The following is a 26472-nucleotide window of genomic DNA, read 5'->3' as shown; positions in this document are numbered from 1 at the left end:
ATAATTTCTGAGCGCATTTAGAGTAACCTTGAACTCGTGCATCTTCCGATACAAGTCTCGGGGGCTACGCTCCCTCGACTGGTATCGGAAGATACACTCGTTCAAGGATACTCTAAATATTACATAGACAGTACAATATGTTCAATCAAATCAGTATCAAACGACTAGTTTACATTGTGGTCCTGTGTAAAACATATCCACAGACAGATAAATGAGAGAATATGACATGTTTCTGTTTTCTTTGTTGTGGTTAATAAGTTATGGCCATATGTTACATGTAATTCATTATTACCGGTGCTGGTGCACATGACATCCTCTGAGGAGCTGTGCCTTTGTCGCTTTGATTTTCTCTCATTTTGGACTAAATCCGTACCACCTACATCTCATCAACGTACCGTCCGACGGGATTTAGACTCTGTGTACAATCACGAACTCCGTCTACCCTTCTTAAAAATCGACATTTTATTTGTGCAAATTCACACTCCCTCACCTGCATTTCTGCAGCAATTGGCCACGTGTCTTAGTTTTGTATATGCTAGGAATCATGGTGACACCTACATGTTGCATACCATTTGTTTTTATTAAGCTATCAGCTACACGTCACATAGATACTAATCTTATTTTACACAATTGTATACGATTAATTCAACTTTAAATATGAAGAGTTTCCAATTTTTAAAGAGACACAACAGCTCATTTTCCACAATTTAATTATGTGCGTTTTTAAAACACATATTAATATAATGACAAAAATCATAACGATACTGCCAATTTTACGGAAACCAATAGGTGCCAGGGTTTAGAATTAATATTCATTTTAACTGGCGACCGCCACTTAATTTATGTGGCGACCTCCACTTACTATATGGCGGCCGCCATATAAATCAAGTGGCGACCGCCAGTTAATTTATATGGTGACCGCTACTTAATAAATGTGGCGGCCGCCACTTAATTTAACTGGCGGCCGCCTCTTATTATCTGGCGGCCCCCAGTTAGATTAAGTGCCGGTCGCCATATAAGTTAACTGGCGGCCGCCACTTAATTTACAGTCAACTTCTCTTTCTCTCTGAAAACATCACTCAATCAATCTTTCTCTCTTCCGCCCCCCCCCCACCTCTCACTCTCTCGAAATCAAATTGATGCAATCCCTTTAATATCCCTCTCTTCTCCAATACTTAGTTATATGTATGCAAGGTGAAGATAACGAACAGTTATCAATCTCATAACTCCTGCAAGCAATACAAAATAGATAGTTGGGCAAACACGGACCCCTGGACACACCAGAGGTGGGATCAGGTGCCTAGGAGGAGTAAGCATTCCCTGTATGTGATATACAATTAAGAGCATTATTGCTTTTCGATTGTGCTGTTAATTTACAACTCTATATAAATGTTTGCGATATCAAATGTCGACAGATTCGCGCACGAGCAAATCTTCATTTGTACATGCCTGTACACCGTGTGGTTTTATGCTAATCAACTGAACTGAAACTTAATATACCAACGTATGAGGCACGTAGAACCAGGGTGCTTACCCTTCACTTCTTTGACAACGTTCTTTTTTATGTTCATATGCAAACTAAGTTATTTTCACATGTGAAATAAGATTAAATGGATGACTAGCCCCCATCCTATTCTTTTGGTGGTAGTAATGAATGGTAAAAATGTAATAATGATGAATTGAAGGACGAATGGAGCCCCCTCCCTCCAATTTAGGAGTACGAAGTTTCGGCAAAAGAGAATTTTTTTAGGTTCCTTTTCTGCTTGTCAACAATTGTAGAAGACAATTTCTCCTCCGACTATCCCAACACTTTGAAAAACGATCCTACGTATGTGTACTATTCTAAATCTTTCCAAAATAATCACTCAGCAATACGGATTAAATTGTTTTTACAAATGGTAGCCACATAAATTAAATGGTGGCCGCCAGTTAAATAAATATTAATTATATACCCTGGCACCTATCGGCTTCCGTATGATTGTGACGTAGGCCGAGTATTGGTCTACTTAAGAAAGTTGACATTACCTATAATATGAAACTATCCCCTACTACCTCATCCCTCGCGCCAAATTTGATAAGCATTAATCCATATGAATATACATTCGTTGTGTGTCAATGATTTCTCGATAGATCAATATTAGGCGAAGTGTTAGAAATGAAATGGGCCCTGTTGGAACACTTACGGGGTTAGCAAAGAGGTGCATTTCTTATCAATTACTTAAAAGTCATAAATATTTTTAAAAAATCAATTAGGTCTAATGATATGAATGTACGTGCAAGTACAAAGAGTATACATCTCTCTGATTTGAATATTTTCGGTAATGAAAGTGGTAAAATATATGCATTATTTATGGCGAAGGCGTTGCCAAATATCAGTTTGGAGACCCCCAATACTAAACTCCTATTTGAAAATCTTGATAAACTATCTAAGTTTAAAAAGAACGTCTTAGTATTTAGTCCCGTGGGGATCCGGGTTAGAATAGGTTCTCAGTACGGACAGTACCCCTTGCTTGTCGTGAAAGGCGACTAAGTGGGGCGGTCCTTCGGATGAGACCGCAAACGTCGAGGTCCCGTGTTACAGTAGGTGTGGCTCGACAAAGATCCTTAAAAAAAAACAAAAAAAGAACAAAAAAACAAAAATGCTGTTTGTTATTATACCTATGTCCGTTTTATGTATTCAATTATTCCTAAGGGTTGTTTTAAATTGTTTCATATGTTATTAGGGTAATCATATCAAATCGCTATATATTAATAATAATGATTATGCATTTTAATTCTGACACTATGAATATTTTATTCACATGTATGTACACATCGATTTTATATTATCTTTTCTTTCATATTTGTAAAGCGCTTTAGAGAACTAATGTTGATAGGGCGGTATATAAATCTTTTAATTACAATTACAATTTCCAGCCCTTCATCGACAATGGTGACGTCTCCATGTGACTAATACATTCTCTAGTAGGACGCTAAACAATATAAAATTAATCAATCAACTGTAGTATTCATTATTTCATTGTAAACTATTTGTTTCGGTATCATAACAGTCCCAACACACGATTGTACGTCACTCCGCAAGCATAAATAGATAAATATATTTTGAAAACAATGAAAAGGAAAGGTAAATTTTAAGTTTTAGAAGCGATTCTCATTAAGGGGGAAATGCGCGTTAGTTTGCTATGGTTGTAAAATTGAAGTTTCATATTGGATATTTATTAATTAAAATACATGTACATCCGAACAATAAGAATGTCTAACTCAATTGTTAAATCTCTATGATGCTATTGATGAAAAGTGAAGATAACAAACAGTGATCAATCTCATAACTTCTATAAGCAATACAAAATAAATAGTTGTGCAAACACATACCCCTGGACACGTCAAAGGTGGGATCCGGTGCCTAAGGGGAGTAAGCATAAACTGTCGACGGGTCACACCCGCCTTGATCCCTATATCCTGATCAGATAAACAGAGTTATCCGTAGTCAAAATCAGTGTGCCAAGAACGGCCTAACAATCGGTAAGAAACACGTCAGACAGCATTTGATCCAATATTAGGTTGTATTGACGAACTAGATCGTTATGACGACCATAGCAGTTGCAAAATGCTGAGTTCAATGGAGACTGTTGAAACCCTGTACCATGAACTTGTTTGTCAATTGTTTGCCTCGATTTATAAACTGACTATAAGCAGAACAAGCTCTTGCGTATCGAATCAGTTGAGAAATAGAAACACCATATCCAGGTTATAATGGAATATTGCTACATAAATATGGGACATTGACGATGGAAAAGCTTAAATCATTCCACTTGTCATACAGCTGAGTTGGCAGTTTGCCGTTAATGTCACCTGTCAATAAAATATCTAAGTATGAAGCGGGGGTGGACGACTCTGTGGTGTCCTTTATTGCGAGCTCACAGGGTATGATTTACTAGTACCTTGTACAAAGATGGTTGTACTGCTGTTTTTTTACATCTTGACCCCCGCCACTTCTCTGACAATAGACGACCTGGTTATGAACAGGATTTAGCAATGTTAGTTTGAATTTCCATGGAGTCCCAAAATCACACTCTATGAATGAATCATCAGTGTTATTGCTACATGACTGGAATCCTCCTCCTACTGAAGCATAACCAATTCTATTTCCCTCATTGTTGATATAAAAGAAATCATACAATCCACTTGTCTGGCCTGATTGACATGTCAGCACTAAAGTATGTCCTTCTCTGACTGTGGAAGGATTCTGTGGAGTCAGTGTTATATCTTGACCTGCAAAATATAATAGAACAGAAATTGAAATAGGAAAGATGGTATTTCACGTCTACAGTTATTTTCCATAATCTTGGGTATTGAACTTCCGAAGTAAAAAGGGTCTTCCAAGCTTTTGATGAAAAGTCCGTTTGAGAGCAATACCATGTATAACTGTATCAAATGAAATTATAGTTATTGATAACATCAACTTAAAGTCAATTGATATGAAAATGCTGCTCAGCTAAAACTATCTGAGAAGAACCATAATGCTTTGCACTTCACACCATATGACGTTAAAATGAAAAAAATGCGTTACAACGTACAGGTTCTGAAAGTTGTAACGCAGGGAAAGTGTCATAATATGTTTTCGTTATTTAGCTCTAAAACTTCATTGTTATTTCGGATTTCAAACATTTCGGTTGAACATCACTGAAGAGAGTAACTAAGACATTATTTGTCGAAATGAGCATCTGGTGCATCAAAATTGGTACCGTATAAGTTTTACATTATGACCCCTGGGTCGAGGCCTCTGCTGGTGGACTGTTCGTCCCCAAGGGTCTCTACAACCCAGTAGCTAAGTACTTCGTTACTAGCTTGAAAATACGGATGTATATTTAATTGCTGTTATAAAATTTAGAAATTCATTTCAAAATTAAGGATTATCTCCCTCATGCATAGCTCTTATCCTTAGACGAGTTTGGCTCCACTTTTTTGGCTATATTTAGCTCTAAAACTTCATTGTTATTTCGGATTTCAAAGATTTCGGTTGAACATCACTGAAGAGACATTATTTGTCGAAATGCGCATCTGGTGCATCAAAATTGGTACCGTATCAGTTTTACATTACTACCGTTATCAAGTGACAAGCTGTATTATGTATACGTGAATTTTTTAAAAAAATATTATGCTTATGCTTAGATAAGGTTTGTTCGTTGTCTATGTAGACACGTGGTCGGGTGGTATAGATAGGAAGTCCGTGCTGTTTCCAACATTTTACCGCTCGCTGGAACTTGAAGAGTTTGTTGAATGTTTGTATATTATGGCAGATCATTCGGACGATGAAGTACTCTATGAAAAGGATCCCTTGACAAATGAAGACGTCGTTTCTCTTTTCAACACGTCTTTATTTAAAGATAGCTTTACAGGAGGAAGGTGACGCTATTGTGAGTAACATTGTAAACCAGTTCGCTAAAGTACCGGGTAAAAAACGTTAGTGAGGTCAATGACAAAACAAGAGGCCTATGGGCAACATCGCTCACCTGAGTCACCTTGGCTCATTTTTAAAGATTTTTCCTATATATTCGCGTGTAAAACTTTGATCCCCATTGTGGCTCCAACCTAATCCCGGGGCCAGGATTTTTACAAACTTGAATCTCCACTATGTCATGAAGCTTTCATGTAAATGTAAACTTTTCTGGCCCAGTGATTTTTCAGACGATTTTTAATGATTTTCCTTATATATTTGTATGTAAAATTGTGATCCCTTGTTGTCGCTTCTTCTTACCGCCGGTGGCCATTATTTTAACAAACTGAAATCTGCATTATGTCAAAAAGCTTCCATGTAAATTTCCATTTTCATGGCCCAGTAGTTTTTGAGAGGATTTTTCCCTATATATTTGTATGTAAAACTTTGATGCCATATTGTGGCCCCATCCTACCCTCGGTGAGCCATGATTTTAACAAACTCGAATCTGCACTATGTCAGAAAGCTTTCATGTAAATGATAGCTTTTCTGGCTCAGTGATTCTTGAGAAGATTTTTTAAAGATTTTCCCTATATATTTGTATGTAAAACTTTGATTCCATATGATGACACCATGCTATCCCCAGGGGCTATGATTTTAACAAACGCGAATCTGCACTATGAACGAAAGCTTTCATGTAAATATAAGCTCTTCTGGCTCAATGGTTCTTGAGAAGAAGATTTTTAAATAACCTAACCCTATTTGTGCATTAATTGTGATTATATCCCCTTCTGAAGGGACATTGCCGTTCATTTCAACAAACTGTAAAGCCCTTCACCCAAGGATGCTTTTGGCGAAGTTTGGTTATAATTGGCCCACTGGTTCTTGAGAAGAAGTCGAAAATGTAAAAAGTTTACAGGCAGACGGACAGTCAGACGACAGACAACAGGCGATCACAAAAGCTCGCTTGAGATTTCAGCTCAAGTGGGCTAAAAACCAGAAAATTCAGTTTGCTTTTAATCAAGAACGAATTGAAAAGCTGGTAGAGCTTCAACAATATATTGTCTCAAAAGACTTTGATGCTGTGACTACTCTTAATGAGAAAGAAAAGGCCGAAGCTAGAAAGAGAAACAAAATTCTGAAAATAGCGGATCGCCATGGCTGGGACACGGTTTATGACTATTTAGATTATTCCTAGCCGATGACAAAGATGACGCGATAAACTAAGTGGTACTGTTAGTCGTACTTCTAGGAAGAACATATATCGCTACAAGCCTTCAGGGGGCTAGAATACCGGAGCTTTCAACAAGAACGATTTGGAAACACGGCTAACCCCAATGTCCCCTACAAAGCGTCGGCTGATCCAGAGAGAAAGTGTTTCTACTGCAGGCAACCAGGTCATTTCGTCAGGAATTGTCCACCCACACGGTCGCAATAAGTCAAAATACCACTAAACTCCACTCCCTCTGTAGCCGGCAGTGCCACACAATAACGAAAATACAGAAACAAGTGAAGTTGAATACAAAAATGATGGTGTTATTGGTGAAATGCATGAATATGAGCTGAGTAATGAGAAGAATATTTCGATAAAATCCAAGTTACACAAAAATTACAATTTTGGAAGAATGCACTATCAGCAAATACACTAGCTCATAATACTTTACAATTTACAATACATTCCTTTTGTTCAAAATCCTCACAAATGTATATTGAAAAATAACAGGTCAGCTTTTATTCATAGTGATTTTGTGAATAATGCCATTAGGGATTTTAAAAAATACAAGGTGTATACGAGAAGTTGAAAATCATTTCCTTATCAATCCGTTAACTGTTTCTGGTAATGTATCCGGAAAAAACCCAGTTTAGTTTTGGATTTCAGATATGTAAAGTAGTATGTAGAAAACAAAAGATCAGATTTGAAGGAGTTTCTGAGGGAATACAATATGCAAAGAGAACTATGTTCATGGTCAAATTTGATTAAAATTCAGGATACCACCATCTTAATATCTATCCAAATTATCACAAATATCTTGGTTTTATTTGGAATATTGATGGAGTGTGTACATATCTTGAAATATTACAATATTATCGTTTGGACTGTCATCTGCGGGCCACAATATATTCACAAAGGTGGTAAGAACTTCAGTCAAGTATTGGAGAGGACTTGGGATTCCTGTATTTCTACATTTAGACGACGACTGGGTTTGTGATCAGTATGAAAAGTGTAAAACAAAAATCCAAAGATAGTAGAAAATACCATAATACTACCAGATTTGGAATAAATTAACAAAAATCTTGTCTGAAACCAGTAAGTTGACTTGGATTGTTTGTTTTTTTTTTTTTTTTTTTGTGGAATTTAGAAAAAGGAACTATAGAAGTTCCAATTGATAAAATATGGTGCATAAATGATATTGAAATTGGTACCGTATAAGTTTTACATTATGACCCTTGGGTCGATGCCTCTGCTGGTGGCCTGTTAGTCCCCGAGGGTCTCTACAGCTCAGTAGCTAAGTACTTCGTTACTAGCTTCAAAATACGGATGTATATTTAATTGCTGTTAAAACAATTAGAAATTCATTTCAAAATTAAGGATTATCTCCCTCACACATAGCTCTTATCCTTAGACGAATTTGACTCCACTTTTTTGACAGACTGTTTTTCCTTATAATAGCTCTATAACTTCATTGTTATTTCGGATTTCAAACATTTCGGTTGAGCATTAGTGAAGAGACATTATTTGTCGAAATGCACATCTGGTGCATCAAAATTAGTACCGTATAAGTTTTACATTAAAAGCATTATAAACAATGTATCATATGTTTTACATTATGACACAGCTGCAAGATTAATAACACGCTAAAAAAAATTCAGACCATATTACTCCTGTTCTAATAGATCTTCACTGGCTCCCAGTTAAATACAGAATTCAATATAAGATACTTCTTCATACTTTCAAATTTCTCAACAACCTATATCCAGGTTACATAAAGGACATCCTTACAGTTTACAATCCCACACGATCACTAAGATCTGAATCTCTGCATCTTCTCCAGGTACCTCGGACACGTACGAAAACATATGGGGATCGACGTTTGGACAAGGCTACATCGGGTCTCTCAAATTATCTGCGTTTTAAACTCAGACAATGTACTTTATTGTCTAATTTTAAAGTGGACCTCAAAGCACATCTCTTTAGATTAGCTTTTAATTTTGTGATTATTTTATATACTTAGTTCTCTTACATACAGCTCTTACAGTGCTGTTAACAATAACAAAAACAAAATAAAAAAACACCTGAGTTTTGTTATTATAACTATGTCCTTTTTATGTATTTAATTATTCCTAAGGGTTGTTTTAAATTGTTTCATATGATATTAGGGTAATCATATAATTGCATTTCCGCTATATATTAATAATAATATTTATGCATTTTAATTCTGATACTATGAATATTTTATCTACATGTATGTGCACATCGATTTTATATTATCTTTTCTTTCACATTTGTAAAGCGCTTTAGAGAACTAATGTTGATAGGGCGCTATATAAATCTTTTAATTACAATTACAATTATGTTACAGGTAGGACTCTAGCTTCATTGGTGAGAAAAGGTTTGGCGTTAATACCGTCACTGAGCATCATATGCCAGTTGAAGACACGTTGGATGTGTATGGTAATTTGTTGTAGACATTCATGGGATTGAAAACTGACCGTGTCAGACAACTGTGTGGAGAAGATTGCATTTTGGTACGAAAACATCAGAAAACTTAATTTTCCACGATTCCCGAAAAAACATTTTTTTTCTAAAGGAAGTAGTACTGCTGGTGCAAGGTTCACATATGAGAAAGATAGCAAAGTAATGCACGTCTGGTGTACCCAGGGGTCCGTGTTTGCCCAACTATATATAGTATTGATTTTAGGAGTTATGAGATTGATCACTGTTCGTTATCTTCACCTTTCATATGTGGAATAGTATGGAAAAACCAAAAAAGTTCAATCTGAAAAAAACCTCAAAACAGTCCACATTATTATCTTGAGTGTCAGAATTTTTCACTGGGAACATTTTGAAAGTGTTTTCTGACAATCAAAATGCGATACGCATGCAAAGGGAGCATGGATCAAGAGCTGCATCAGCTTGCAATGAACAATTATTGTGCATGTGTAAGATATGCTATTGAATTAAAATTACAGTGAATCTCAAGGGATCTTAACAGTGTAGCTAATGAATACAGTAACATATTTGATTTTGACGATTGGGGTGTGTCGGATCATATGTTTAAGTGATGTCAGAGTAAATGGGTATATTTACATATGATTTATTCGCAGACAATAAAAATAATAACGTTTTTCCCAAAATAATGGACTTTCGGTACATCGGGAATTGATTCATTTGGGTACAATTGGTCAAATGAAAACTGCTGGATTGTTTCATCACCTACAATGATTTGTAAAGTGTTGAAGCATTTAGATATTTGTAAATGTTACGGTTTTGATTTTTCCAGCATGGAAATCTGCTTTATCTTGGCCAGTTATTTGGGGAAAAGTACATGGAGCATTCACGAGTTTCATTAAGGAATGTATTGAGTATCAAAGTCCTTAGAATTTCTTTGTATCTGGTTCCGATGAGATGAGTATATTTGCACACAAAAAATCAATGAAAACGTAATTGTAGCAAAAGTAGATTTAGATAGGATGACTGAGTATAAAAATTAAGTGATTCATAATTTGATTACATTTTTCTTTTCTCATTAGAGTTTCAGGGAAGCTTGGTCAGATGTAAAACAATTGACACAGTGGGGATAGTTCTATGTGTGCAACGACGATATTCTGCAAGTAATAAAGAAAAGCGTCAGTAACAACACTTCCAAGAAATACAACTTCTATTTTAAGAATTTTGCTATCTTTAGATGGAATTGTGTATTCAATCAAGCAAAACTTATGTATAAAGGGGAGGTGGCGCTGTGACTATTGCAAAAACTGGTGGCTCATTGTGCCCCATGTTTTGGATGAAGCATTCTTTCGAATTAGCAGATATATCTACAGAAGGGTATATTTTAGGGCATTAGGGATTTTTAAATCTTCAAAACAATACAAATTCTGTGAGCAAAATACGCCTTTATCTTACACACATGCAACAGAATTATTACTTGAAGCTTTAAAAACTATAGGTCTCGATTCCAACATATTCGGATTACATAGTTTTTGAAGCAGCGGTGCAACAGCGGCCTAAAAATAACGTATTTGACAGGCTTGTCAAGTTACATGACAGATGGAAGTAGGACGTTTTAAGAGACATTAACATTAAAAATTTCATGGAAAATAAATGTCACAACATTTTTAGATATATCAAAGTAAATGTATATGTGTTATAATTATTCTCCAAACTCTGTGTTATTTCCATGTTCTAGCGAGCAGTATTCCTATATGCAAGTCTTTTGTTACTATTGAATTGTAATTTTTTTATATTCGGACGAACAAAATTTTATTCATATCCAATAAAAGTTACGATCATATGCCAATTCTATCATATGCAATGTAAATTTCGCAAACACACATTGTTAAATGCCAAAACTTGGCTTAATTCATTAATCCAAGTGACTCAAAACTCGCATAAATTGTAAACGAGTATTCAGAACATATTTCACTTATCTCAATTTGTTTTATCAAATCTAAATGTAGATTGTTTTTATCTTATGGTGAAAAATGAATATTCAGCCCGGACCTTATCAAACAGATATGGCCGAAAGGTGATGGAAACATAAATTCTTCTAGGAGTGGTCCTTGCCTATAGGACTAGTCAACCCTTAATGATTTTCCATAGACACAAGTGGATATCTAAGATATCTTAAAGTTGGAACTGTGTGCAATATTCAATCGAGATTGACCTCCTGCTGTACAGATCGGGGTACTTAGACGTAGAACTATCGTGTAGATGACTGTTACTACTTAGCCTACTAGTATGATGGGTCATCGTGATTCCTTGGGGATTTACTGGAAGCAATTCACCGCCAAATGGTGTTATCTACTATACAAAAGAAGGTGTAAAGCAGACAGAGTAGTAAATCAAAGTTTCAATGGGAATATTTTTTCCCTATTTCAAGTTCATGTCAGTGGTTTGGAAGTGATAAGAATCAATGTCGAATTTACTTTGTTATTTTTCTTTGAAAAATATCTTTGATTGCTGGACATTTTTATGCAACAATTCATTTGATAAAATTATTCTCTTTTAAAATAATAATAATTAACTTGGTTTTCTTTTACTACTGTAGGAATTTGTCAAACCAGTACACAATTTTTACCCACAAATCATTGAATTAAGAAACAATGGAATCACACACAAACGAGATGAAAGATGAAAAAAATTACAATAATTATTTATCAAAATGTGTATTGTCCTGATATATATAAATATGCACAGAAATATATATTTGAATGCAAGATCAGATTATTGTTATTGGAGAATACTGCTTAAAGATATTTTTATTTGTAAATGAAAAGTGAAGATAACTAACAGTGATCAATCTTAGAACTCCTATAAGCAATACAAAATAGAGAGTTGGGTAAACACAGACCCGTGGATATACCAGAGATGGGATCAGGTGGTTAGGAGGAGTAAGTATCCAATGTCGAACGGTCACACCTGCTGTGAGGCCTATATATTGATCAGGTAAACAGAGTTATCCGTAGTCAAAATCAGTGTGACAAGAACGGCCTAACAATCGGTATGTAACACGTCAGACAGTAGATATATAGTTTTTAGCTCACCTTAACTGATATCTCAAGAGATATTTCCCAGAAGCAGTTTGCAGCTGACAAGGATAATCAAATGATGACCACTACTTTAAGTCTATGTTGCAGCATATCTCGATTTTTAAGTGACACATTTTATTCCTTTTTATGGACCAATATTTTAAAGAAACACTGCTATTGCATATCAATATATGTGAATTAGAAGAGAATTGTGAAGTGGAAAATTAAGATTCCACACCGTGAAATATATCTATTGTTAATTTATGAACATAAATTCAGTGCCATTTTCATAATTTATGTTGGGAAAGTTTGTTTTTAACAAGTGTTATAAATGCACACTAGCTCTTTCTTTACCATTGCTGTTAAGTATCAAGCACTAAGACATGGTTTGTTTATTGTCATTTGTTAAACAGAGGAAGATCAAGTGATTTGGAAATGGGAAGGGGGTCACAAAAATCATCTAAGATCTGCCTTAGATCTTATCCGATGAATCGAAACCAAAAATTGATAGGTGTATTATTCATTGCTAGTTAATCTTTTATACATTAATAAAAGAGACTTTTTGAATGTTTTCCGTGGGTAAAAATTCAACTAACATTTTGTATATCTGGCCAACATCTATATCAACATCAAAGTTAACATGTATTAAAGCAAGTCCTGTCAATCTGGTGTAGGCAGAAAATAGAATATGGCATGCTATTTCATGAATGCAAATGGAAATACTTTGATGGAGGGTCACAAAATGTCTAGGTAATGCTAAAAAACTACATTGATGTCTCAGGGAAAAAGGTAGGACCCTGCATTCAAAGCCCCGCACCCCTACCTCCCCTCTGGATCCACCAATGTTAAGTTTGTAATGTGAGGGAATGAATTAAGATTCTTCGTAATAGGCAATCAAATCCTGTGTCCTCACATATGAGAATTGTGAATTTTCATACCATGATATACATAAGCATTATTTTGCCTTTATTATCTAGAATGCAGTGGGGTTTTTTTTGGAGGGGGTGTTGTTTCTTTTTCGTTTTGTTTTTGTTTGTAAACTACCACTCCACCTTTTGAATTGGGGAAATTTTTCTGAAATTGTTAAAAATCATTTATAGAAAATCAGAATGAAAACAAAAATGCATAAAATAATCAAGCATAAGGAATAACAACCATTTTTATTTGAAGGTTATTTGAGATCTAATTTTAAAAAACATTATTTTTTAATATTAAATATGAATGGGAAGTCACACTTTGTATAAATATTATGTAGTTTTTCTTTGAATTACTTATTGTCTAATTTCTTTTTTAAAAATGATTTATGAGCATTTCTATTCAATATCATGTAAACAGCCTTATGCAAGGTGAAGATAACGAACAAGTGATCAATCTCATAACTTCTACAAGCAATACAAAATAGATAGTTGAGTAAACACGGACCCCTGGACACACCAGAGGTGGGATTAGGGGCCTAGGAGGACTAAGCATCCCCTGTTGACCGGTCACACCCGCCGTGAGCCCCATATTCTGATCAGGTATACGGAGTTATCTGCAGTCAAATCAGTGTGCCAAGAGCGGCTTAACAATCGGTATGAAACAGCATTTAACCCAATGCGAGGTTGTATTGACGAACTAGATCGTTATAACGACCATTGAATTTGCGAAATGCTGACTTTAATCGAGACTGTTGAAATCCCTGTACCATCAACTTGTTTGTCAGTAGTTTACCTCGATTTAAAAACTGACTATACCCAGAACAAGCTCTTGTATATCGAATCGGTTAAGATATATAAACACCATATGCAGGCCATAATGGAATATTGCTACATAAATGTGGGAAGTTGACGATGGAGACGCTGATTTCATCCCGTTTGGCATACAGTTGAGTTGTCAGTTTGCCGTTAATGTCTACTTTCAATAAAATATCTAAGTATGAAGCAGAAGTGGACGACTCTGTGGTGTCCTTTATTTCGAGCTCACAGGGATATATCAAATCGACATATGAATGAAAGCTGTCATTGTTAATAGACAAAACGTCATCGATATATCTAAATGTCGAATTGAAGGTCACAGCGAGATATTTTTTCTTCTCACGTAGAAGTTTTTCAATAAATTCTGCTTCATATGAATATAAAAACAGGTCAGCTAACAAAGGAGCACAATTCGTGCCCATGGAAATTCCAACAGACTGTTGGAAGACCTGATCACCAAAGACCACGAAGATATTGTCAATGAGGAACTCTAGCATATTTTTTATTTCAACTTCAGAGTACTTGTGCGTGGAATCGGAGTGGTGTTTAACAAAGTAAGTTTTTGAATGACTGATCACTAGATATGAATATTTCCGTTTTCCGTTTTTGTTAAAGAAGCAACTGTCTATGATGTCAAAAAGTCTAGTCTTTAATTTATCGTTAGGAATGGTCGTGTATAGTGTTGAAAAGTCATAGGTTTTGATGCTATTGATTTGGGAAAAATTATGTGATTTCAAGTTTACTAAAAGTTCTTTAGAATTTTTTAGAATCCACATTTGATTAACACCACTTCTGCCATATGTAGTCGCACAGTAAGTTTGAAGTTTCTCCTTCACAGCTGTTAACATTTTCGTGAGGAGCAAAGATAGGGGCTTGGTAGAACACTTACTTTATCCAGCAATATATCTTTGTTTCTAGGGGTTTTTATGTAGTTTAGGAATCCAGTATAGGTACGGTAACTCATATTCATTCGACCCATTGACTGGAATATTAATTGTGTCTAAAACTGAAGCATGGTTTTGAAGAATTTCGTCTTTTGAAAGGGCAGTTGGAGTATAAGTATGATTACCAAAAGTGGAATTAATGCCAAGTTCGTTTAAAATACAGTTGTAATAATGAGCCTTGCAAACAAAGACAATGTTGTTACTAGCTTTGTCAGCTGGAACCAAAACATATTCCTCATGTAACCTATCTAATTCTTTTATCACTTCTGGTTTACTAAACACAGAAGGATAGATGGTACGTACTTTTGTTTTCATGTGTCTAATGCGGGATTTTAATATCCCTCTTATGCCTTTAACCCATTCTGACAATGTATCCACATGATGAACAATGCAGTTTCCGCAAGGCTGAAACACTGCGGAAACACTGCGGAAACTTAAGTATACATAAGATGTCTGCCAAGTTTCCGCTTGGAAACTTTAAGTTTCAGCAAGATTCCGCACTCCGGAAACTTAGGGTGTCCACGAATCCATATGGTTTCCGCAACGGAAACTTGCTGAAACCTCAAGTTTCCGCGAGTTTACACAGCCATAAACCATTGACATACATATGGTTTATCATAAGTTTCCGCAGGCGTAATCCATCAACATGCATATATGGTTTATCATAAGTTTACGCATACATAAACTATATTGGTTTATATATGGTTTACGTCAAGTTTCCACAAAGTTTACGTTAAGTTTCCGCATGCATAAGCTACTGATATGCAAATGGTTTCTGCATATATGCATTTGATATCAAGTTTCCAACTTGATGCTCAAAGACCTTCTACTGTACAGAGAATACAAGCCACAATTTGACAGTTTTATTCATTCTTAAATATTATAATATTCACACAAATGAACTTGATGTAATAATACTGATACACTAGTACTAAAGCAAAACAAATCTGTATAAATATATCAAGGTAACTCCATACTTGCAATGTTCACTGATAAAAGTATCGAAAATGCATTTATTTCAATTTATAAAAGTTAAAATTAATAAATTATCAAATGAAATAGATAGGTCATCACACTTTTTAAGATGCTAGACATACTTAAACAGTATCAAATATAAACATCCCAAAAATTGCAATTCTCCTTCAACAGCATTATTAAAATTTCATAAAAACTGGTTATAACGGTATAATATTATTAATTGTTACCTTGAACCTTTGGCTCAGGTGAGCTAGAAATGAGGAAATTAAATATAACTATTAACAGTAATAGCATCATTTATAAGTAGAGGAAACGGCCCACTCTTGAATGCTCCTAGATGGTGGGGTCATAGTCATTTCCGTTCTACTTCTAATGACCTTGGCTTTTTGTCTCTTTGATTGAAGTTGCAAAGATTCAAAATACTCTCTGTCCAGGTCGCACTTAACAATACGCAGCAGGGATGACTCCCATATAAATGGTAAGACCTTCCTCTGGGTGGCTTCCTTATCATCCGTTATTTCTGGAGACGTTGCATCCTTAGTCAGCACCTTTTTAATCTTTTTTTTTTCATCCTTGGTCAAGAAATGGGAATCTCTCTCCAGCTGGGCCTTTCGACTCTTTAGTTTCTGTAAAAAGATGTGCAATGAATTATAACGATACTGATGGTGAACTTATACTAGCAATATTCGTATATAGGATACTTCTGCATAGAATCCAAAGAAATGTCATTCAAGCATTCAGTATCTTGTTTAACACATCATGTGTACTAACACATCTTATTATACAGTAAATGTCATATTATATCTGACTGTCCTTCACACAAACCTAATTTCTATGAAAATAAATTGTTATATAATTCTCAATTGGGATCTTTACAGATGTTCCCCAAACATCAATGAGTACAGAATCCAAAAATGTATCTTCAACATAAATTTCAAAACTATTAATTCAATTCCAAACAAGAGATGTTTGTAAAACATATATGCCCCCATGGTGCAAAATTGAAAAGGGTTATATACAAGCATCATCTAATTTTATAGTAGTATCACCAATTCAAAATATTGAGAATACAATATCTTCCTATGTCAGGAGTGGATTGACCATGTGACCTAAAAATCAATATGGGTCATCTACTCCTTATGCTTTGCCAGTGTACCAAGTTTGGTGTCAATCAATCAAATAATTCTTAAAGTATAGGAGACAATATATTACTATGTCCAGTTTAACCCTTGACCTTTGACCTTGTGACCTCAAAATCATTAGGGGTCATATTCTCCTTATGCTGTACCAGTGTGCCAAGTTTGATGTCTGTCAAGCAAAGGGTTCTCAAGATATTGAGTGGTCAGTATTTTCTATGTCCTGTTTGACCTTTGACCATGTGACCTCAAAATCACTAAAGGTCATTACCTCTTAAGATGTACCAGTGTACCAAGTTTGATGTCTGTCAAGCAAAGGGTTCTCAAGATATTGAGTGGTTAGTATCTTCCTATGTCCAGTTTGCCCTTTGACCATGTGACCTCAAAATCCCTTGGAGTCATCTACTTCTTAGGATGTACCAGTGTACCAAGTTTGATGTCTGCCAAGCAAAGGGTTCTCGAGATATTGAGTGGTCAGTATCTTCCTATGTCCAGTTTGACCTCTGACCATATGACCTCAAAATCACTAAGGGTCATTTATCTTAAGATGTACCAGTGTAGCAAGTTTGATGTCTGTCAAGCAAAGGGTTCTCGAGATATTGAGTGGTCAATATCTTCCTATTTCCAGTTTGACCTTTGACCATGTGATTTCGAAATCACTACAGGTCATCTACTTCTTAAGCTGTACCAGTGTACCAAGTTTGATATCTGTCAAGCAAAAAGTTCTCAAGATATTGAGTGGTCAGTATCTTCCTATGTCCAGTTTGACTTTTGACCATGTGACCTCAAGATCACTAAGGGTCATCTACTTCTTAAGATGTACCAATGTATCACCAAGTTTGATGTCTTTCAAGCAAAGAGTTCTCAAGATATTGAGTGGTCAGTATCTTCCTATGTCCAGTTTGACCTTTGACCATGTGACCTCAAAATCACTAAGGGTCATCTACATTTTACTAAATATTATATGTATATCTGTAAGAACAGAGAAAAAAAGTGCTTAAAACTGATCTGACAGACTGACGGACGGAGTGCAAACCTAAAGTCCCCTTCCATTCTGTCGGTAGGAGACTAAACACAACCTCTAAGAGATCGTATCATAGTGCTTTGTAAAAGAAAGGTGACTTTAACTTAAAAATGCTCAATTTGTTTGAAAAATGCAAACATTAGAAAATATATGTATGGCCTTGACCTTTGACCCTAAATTCAAGATCGAAAGAGTAAGAACCAGAATTAAGAAAACCTAAACTGAGTACATGTCATAGTATCAAAGATATTCAAGTCAAAACATAAAATTAAAGGGATGGTAACTGGGGTTGACAAGAATTCAAAGTTCTATATAAGGTCACAAAACATCTACTGTATTTGAGAAGAGCCAGCGCTCAAACAAAAAACTGCAGACATTCAAGGGGAATAAACCAGGTTTAAGGGTCTTCAGATCCCTTCGATTGATCTCTCACTGGATTTTTTTTAAAGTGAATTCATGAGTAAATGTTTTGTGTCTCTGTATCTTTCGATTTAGTAACTTAGAATAGCAACAACAATTTTTTTAAAGCAAGTCGGTGTTTAGCAAATGTTTGATGTTCCTAGAATTTAAAGTTAGAGAAAAGTAATAAAAACAAGGATCATAATCAAAATTCAAGTATGTAGGTTGATATCTGATTATTTCTCAAAAAGCATTGTATTATGAACTAACAAGAGGCCCATGGGCTACATCGCTCACCTGAGTCACCTTGGCCCATATTTGAAGACTTTCCATATATATTTGCATGTAAAACCTTAGTCCCTATTATGGCCCCAACTACCCCTGGAGGCCACGATTTTTGCAAACTGGAATCTACACTACGTCAGAAAGCCTTCATGTAAATGTCAACTTCTTTGGCCCAATGGTTCTTGAGAAGATTTTAAAAGATTTTTCCTATATTTGTATGTAAAACTTTGACCCTCACCCACTTGTGGCCCCATCTTACCCCCGGGGGCCATGATTTGAACAAACTTGAATCTGCACTATGTCAGAACGTTTTCTTGTAAATATCAGCTTTTCTGACTCAGTGGTTATTGAGAAGATTTTAACTATATATTTGTATGTAAAACTTTGATCCCCTTGTGGCCCCATCTTACCCCCGGAGGCCATGATTTGAACAAACTTGAATCTGCACTATGTCAGAAAATTTTCTTGTAAATATCAGCTTTTCTGACTCAGTGATTATTGAGAAGAAGATTTTAACTATATATTTGTATGTAAAACTTTGATCCCCTATTGTGGCCCCATCCAACCCCCGGGGACCATGATTTGAAAAAACTTGAATCTGCATTATGTCAGAAAGCTTTCATGTAAATCTCAGCTTTTCTGGCTTAGTGGTTCTTGAGAAGATTTTTAAAGTTTTTCCCTATATATTTGTATGTAAAATTTTGATCCCCCCTTGTGGCCCCATCCTACTCCCGGGGGCCATGATTTGAACAAACGTGAATCTGCAATATGTCCGGAAGCTTTCAGGTAAATGTCAGCTCTTCTGGCCCAGTGGTTCTTGAGAAGAAGATTTTTAAATGACCCCACCCTATTTTTTGCATTTTTGTGATTATTTCCCCTTCGAAGGGGACATGACCCTTCATTTGAACAAACTTAAAAGCCCTTCACCCAAGGATGTAAAAATGTAAAGAGTTTACAGATGGACAGATGAAGGACAACAGTCGATTGGAAAAGCTCACTTGAGCTTTCAGTTGAGGTGAGCTAATAAAAGAAATAGCGGTATAGGATTTGACATAATATATATATATATATATATATATATATATATATATATATATATATACACAAGCACATAAAGATAAGCAAATCCATTACTTATTATCATATAATAATTCTATTATGTTGTACATGTATTTATAACTAGAATAAACCTTACAAGTTACCTAAAAAGCCTCAAAACCCTGGAGCCCTATCTCTCCTTTAACAAACCGTGGATCCACCACTGCATGCATTTACATGTACAAGATCATTTCGGGATTCTAAAATACCAAATTTTATTGCTGGTAGTGTTTTTGGTACAGTAATTTTAATTAGATTTATTTTGTGTACATGTGACATTGTTTATAAATGTATATGTGTTTATCTATATGCACATGATTACATAAAAAACTACCAGACAGCTGACAATTTCAAAGAAAATTATATAATACAGGACACATTATTTGAATAGAGGCCACCAAGATCATTATGACTATATACACCAGTTTATGTATTAGATTTCAGAACTACTACCTTTCTTGTGGTCTAACTCAATGCATTCGAGTACCTAAATTCATCAGTTAGATAGACAATAGCAAGTGAGTAGATTAATTAATATCCAGGGTCACCAAAAAAATGTAGGTTGGGTGGTGGATTTTATTTTTATGAGAAAAGACATTGATGACAAAAGTTATTTTTGTCAACAGAGGGTGTCAATTAAGAAGGAATGCTACACCAGAGAAATTTGATAAGGATGAAAATGGAGGATATGTACATTTTGAAATTGAAAACTTTTAAATTTACCTTCTTTAGTCAAAAAATGCTGTTTTAGTAAAAAGTATTCGAGGAAAAAAAATTAAAACCCCTGCCAAATTCCTACCCGTGATGTACAGCACAACAGTCGACGTGCTAACCCACTAAGTTACTCAGCTAGGCAATGAAAACCAAAAGGAGAAGACATATATTGCTAATATTTATATTTTCATACATGGTTTAAAAGGACAGCCATTATCATGCTGTAGAGTACCCCCTTAAAGCCTTTATTTTAAAAAGATGAAAAATGTCTAATTTTATAGACCTGACTGAAACAACAGAGTAATTTTATTGTATTGTGGGGCAAATAAAAATTGAACTACAGTATGTCAAAAAATGTAGAACTGTATTGAAGACTGCATTGAAGTGAATGACACTTGCTACAAACAAAACTTTTTTTTCCTGAAATGATGAAAATGGACACTTAATTTATGTTAATATTATAAGTAAAATTAATACACTTTATAAAATCTGAATTTTGTTCTTTTCTCTATATTATCTAATAAAGTGGGTGTCTATTATGTAGAGGGAGGGGTGAAATACTTTTTATTATTATAGTAATTTAGCAGATGTCCTTGAACCTTTGCATTATTTACATACAATGAGCATATACACACTTAGTCCAAAGTATCTGATGTTTTTCTGGCTTTTTTATGACTTTGATATTTACCGTGCAGGAAAACGTCAGAACCGGCTCCATTACGTAAACTGGAAATTCACCGCCTCCTTTTGGAGGCGGCATTCTCGGGTCTATTTTAAATACTTTGGAGTCGAATACAATGTGAAACTCATAATTAATCAATAAAACGATTCCAGTTTACGTAATGGTGCCGATTCTGACGTTTTCCTGGCACAGTAAATATCAAAAGCCAGGAAAACGTCAAATATTTCGGATTAATACAAACTATATGTATAGATTACGGGTGATTTCAACGTCATAATATCATATGAATAATAAGGGGTCTCCGTGACCGAGTGGTTAGAGCATCGAGCTCAAAATCACGCGGCCTCTCACCTCTGTTGGCGTGGGTTCCAATCCCGCTCATGCCGTTAAGTGAGAAAGTTTCCCAGTATACTTTCGGAAGGTCGGTGGTCTCTTCCCAGGTACATTGTATCTGGGTTCTCTCTTCCACCAATAAAAACTGGGCGCCACCATATAACTGAAAAATTGTTGAGTATGGCGGAAAACATCAATCAATCAATCATATGAATAATATCTTTGCACATGTTCTATACTGAAAATTTGAAATTGTTACAATACCAAAGAGAAAAATATATCATATGGCAGAAAAATTTAAACAAATTTGTATACAGCTTAGAACTTGATAGCCTTGGTCAACACAGCTAAAATATTGCAATATTTTCCCAATGATATGAATATATAGCCCTGTGCGTTGTGACTTACTTTTTCATTGTGACATTGTATGGTATGGTGTGAAGTGCATTGTTCAACTTGAAGGTACATTTATGTACAGCACTGAGACTTTTGGGGGGATTAGCCTTAACTTAGCTGTGTAGCAGTGAGGGTTCTTTATCGTGCCAATACCTACCGTGATATGGGGCCTTTGGTTTTAATGTCATGCCTAAAACACCTGTGCCTTTCACTTCTAATGCTGAGAGATTGGCACAGGATTTACTTGTCATCTTTAATTTGATGCTGCACCATAATTGAGAATAGAAACTATTTCTAGGACTAAAAAATTCGGATGGTTAACTGGAAATAGTTTGTAGATATTTGTATGGCTAATATGCAATAGTCGTAATATCATTTGGTCCCTACATACAATACTGTATACAGTATTATACGTAATACCCCCCCCCCCCCAACCCACTAAATTTCTCAAAGACTACAATGCAAAACCATTTCAAATTTCACATAAACTAGATCTATATAAGGACCTTGTAATCACAACACAAAATCAAACGTTATATGTAAAACCTTTCACCACTTACTGGAACATCCCATCATTGTTTGTATAAGGCATACTGCATGCTTGGAGGTTGTCCTTGCATTTCGTATTTCCTTATCATTAAAATGAATATTCCTGCATCGACCTGTTCATCCTCTAATCCATAGATTTATCGTTTAGAAGGCCACACACAACATATGCACTACTCCATGCAAATGCAATGATGAATCCGCAACATCGTGAATGAAAATGTTTCAAGTCAACACTGGAAAACCTACAATGATATATATAGAGAAAGAATAGGTTAGATAGCGTTCTGTTTCCGAATCGGGACAGGATATTTTTTTTTATTTTGTATTTAAAATTCTAAAAGGTGAATATCAAGCATGTTTTGATGTGTTCTGTTGTGATTATGAAATGAATATTAAATATCATTGCTCTTTTATGAGAAAAGGATAATTTGTATAGTCAGAGATAACATGATATCCCGTCAAAAATTGTTTAAATGAGACGGCAATTGCCAGTATTGGCTATGGACAGACTCATACTAAAATATTCAGTGAGGATGCATAATGGAAGATTGTTTTAAAAAGTTCCAGAAATTTTTACTCAATACCCTCCAAAAGACATACCTGAATGATGCCCAACAACAGTAGACGTCTCCTATTCTCAGAAAAATCTTTGGATCTTCCATTTAATCAAAACATGACATGGTTCCATTTGAGTCACGCTAGGTTTTCTCTCACAAACAACAATCAATTTTGCCCGCCGAAAAAGTACAACCAATCAGCGCCGATCAGGAAAGGATTTATGGGAAAACATAATTTTATAGATATATAATTTATTTTGCGTGTAAATTGTTTCACAAATGTCTGAATTTAAAAAATCATGCATGTGTTAAATTTCTGCATCGTTTTTCTATATCATAGGATTTTTTTAAATAGCGTCCCTGCGACTCTAAGTTCAAAATGGCCGCCCTTTGTTTACAATTTTAAATGTAAATAATCTGTAGTGTGCTTTATGTTGTGTTATAATGAAAAGTTTACGTTTATTAGAGGTCTAAAAATCACGAAATAAACTCAATACCGTTGTAGCATACAGTCACACAAACTTTCTTCTGCATCTTTATGGGGTATTATAAGGTGCCCCTCTTCTGCCCGACTTTTTTCTGTTCTCACAATATGAGCTATAAAGTAAGTGTATATACAAGACTGGAAATTCTGCATGTGAGATATCCAAATACATGGAAATGTTTTGAAGAATGAACTGCTTTTTTCTTAGCAACACATTAATTTCGCCTCGCAATTGTCAAGGATATTTGTAAACACATGAACATGTACGTCTGCCCCTCAACCATCTACTTTCATTTAAAGTGGTTTTATTCACTACTGGAGTCTCAATTTTTACTGAACTAAAACGTTGAAATCCTTAGATGATAGATTAAACACAGGAACTATATACTAAATTCAAGTAATTGCTTAAGTTTCTTTTTCTATAATTAATATCTCAGTCGGGATACATGTCAGTAAAAATAAAATATTGATTCTACAAATGTATAATAAAAATCAACAGTTAGACATTCAAAATTTGATTTGCTTGTAGTAAAACAATATATTTTTTCTTGTAAATATCAAAATAGTCCGCAAGTACATATATCTGCGATTAGAAAAATAGTTACGGACAGAATTGTGGTTGAGAAGTACGTGCTGCTAAGAAACTGTAGACATGATGATTATGAAATTCACTGGCAGAGAATATGTAAAAACTCATATGCATGATCAGTATATACATGTAGGTCTATATGTACTTTTTCATCAAATACGTTTGCGTTTCTTTTTTCTTTCTTTTTTTTTTTCCTTTTCTTTTTTGTGTGTTGTTTGGTTTGATCAATAGATACATTGTAAATCATATCTATATCTACATGTACATGTATTATAGTTATCAAAATATGTTACCAAGAAAATAATACTTATGTACCTCTCTCTCTCTCTCTCTCTCTCTCTCTCTCTCTCTCTCTCTCTCTCTCTCTCTCTCTCTCTGAAAAAGAAGTGTACATCATATATATGCTTACATAAAAGAATAAGATGAATATGAAATGTAGACAGTATACCTTATGTTATTGAGTTCGTATTTCAAAATGAATATGTGTGAAAATATCCATGTAACCTATTTCCCATATGTATGCAACAGTGATATATGTATGAAGTGAAAAATTCGTAAATATATTTTTATTTAAATCAACAGTACACATTTGAGAGCTTCTAAGTTTGCCGATTATTTTATGCTTATATCATGTTCATTTGTATGATATCACTTCCAAAGTGCATGGATATATATTGTTGAGGGTTATAATAATATAGAGATGGTGAAGATATTATCTAATTAGATTTGCTTTAATTTACTACCAATACCCGAGTTCTAGATCGAGTTGTGTAGAATACATCCCCATAGAACTTATTGTCGAAATAATGCACACCGAATTGTATTGTTGAGTAGATGCAGATTTTGCAAATGTTGTAGGTTTAGATTCAAACTTCTAAATAACAGTAAATAGACTTTCAGGTTACAATATGGACTTTCAGGAACTTAAATTGAAAAGTGTTCATAAGTGCATGTTTGTATTAGAATGCTGAATTCATGTCTAATGTGTGAAACTTTGCATGGTTTCAAACTACACTGCATTAAATTCATATTATAAGATATGCTGATTCCAAAATTAACTAGTCCTGAATTTTGTGAACAAGTACTATATGCGACAAATATTCGCATACAGTTTAGTGCCCAAATGTTACAAACATGCGAGGTAATTTAAAACTCATCTGCATAATCGAACACAAATACATCTAGGAATGTAAGTAAGTAAATAAATGATTTATTATAGTGACATGTGTTTTATACATTACAGAATTGAAAAATACATTAAACAGAATAATAGGAATTTAAACACCCAGCCCATCGGGCCTATATGTCACTTTTAACAGAACACACCCCCCACATTAAATAATAAATACAGTGGTACATGTATTACGCATGACTTATACTATTATGGTATATGGTAGATTGTCTGTAGGTGTATGCGGAGAACAGGAATTTTGCAGTTTGTCTTGGGAAATTTAATAATAGAAATTTTGTTTTGTCTAAATCTGACATATTGATCACAGTGGGGTTAAATCCGATACTGGTAAAAAAGATTACTCTAAGCTTTGAATAACAGGAACAATGAAGTAAAAAGTGACATTCATCTTCTACACTATCTGAAGAACATAAAGTACACAGCCTAACCGATAACTCCTCCCCCTTGTACCGTCCTGTTTCAATTCTCATAGGTAAGACACCACATCTGTACTAGGCAAGTATAGAACGATGACTTTTTGGAATATCCATGATTACATATTTTTCTGTTTGAAAATCACTCATATTTTTACGGTCGGTAGGTTCTAAGTTTTGGAACGTTATGGACCTCTTTATTCCAGCCATTCATAAAATCCCGAAGAAGTTTTTCTTCCACTGTGTTCAAGTTACAGACCATACGATTTAGGAAAAATGCTGTCATATCAAGAGATTCAAAAAGGAATTTGACTGTATTTGACCAATTTATGTTGTGTGATTATTTCATATCCCACATGTAATTTTTTTTTCGTAAGCCTGTCGTCCGGCATTGTAACGAGTCGATTCCATAGGCGTAAAATATTCATTTGATATCGATAAAATGAAGGAAGCATTACATCCTTACAGGTCAACTGCCTTTCTACTGGTATTAGAAATGCTCATTCAATCTCAAATTATAAAACATAAATAAAGCGGCAAGCTAAATTACCACTTATGGTGGTACATCTAGGTATTAGATTTTGTCAAAATTGTGTACTATGAACAATGCTCTATTACTGCAACCTCGTTATGTTCATGTGAATATTATAAGTATAAGATGCATACCATTATTTTTTTCTTCTGTCCGAAATTCACAAAGGCTAGGAAGGATTCCTTCGGTCATTTTTATGGACTTGATAAAACTCAAACCGTTGACACCATATGTTTTATGAGACGAT

At 34.8% G+C, this 26472-nt stretch overlaps 1 protein-coding gene and 1 long non-coding RNA gene across 3 annotated transcripts in view; both read right to left on the bottom strand.

The window, feature by feature from the left end:
- The window catches only part of LOC130048670 (peroxidasin-like), a 416263-nt gene that overhangs the window by 138044 nt on the left and 251747 nt on the right, over positions 1-26472 (bottom strand). The gene's annotated exons all lie outside the window — the stretch shown is intronic.
- LOC130051327 (uncharacterized) lies at positions 15713-25734 on the bottom strand. Of its 2 annotated transcripts, XR_008799794.1 has the most exons (4): positions 23059-25734; positions 22470-22700; positions 21532-21676; positions 15713-16468 (listed from the first exon to the last, which is right to left on the bottom strand). It is a non-coding gene; the product is annotated as an uncharacterized LOC130051327 (long non-coding RNA). The 2 variants fall into 2 exon arrangements; XR_008799793.1 differs by having other exon boundaries at positions 22470-25729.

Source organism: Ostrea edulis, chromosome 1, assembly GCF_947568905.1.
Source record: "Ostrea edulis chromosome 1, xbOstEdul1.1, whole genome shotgun sequence".
In the NCBI taxonomy this organism is placed as follows: Eukaryota; Metazoa; Mollusca; class Bivalvia; order Ostreida; family Ostreidae; genus Ostrea; species Ostrea edulis.
This window is presented reverse-complemented; position numbering and strand designations above follow the sequence as displayed.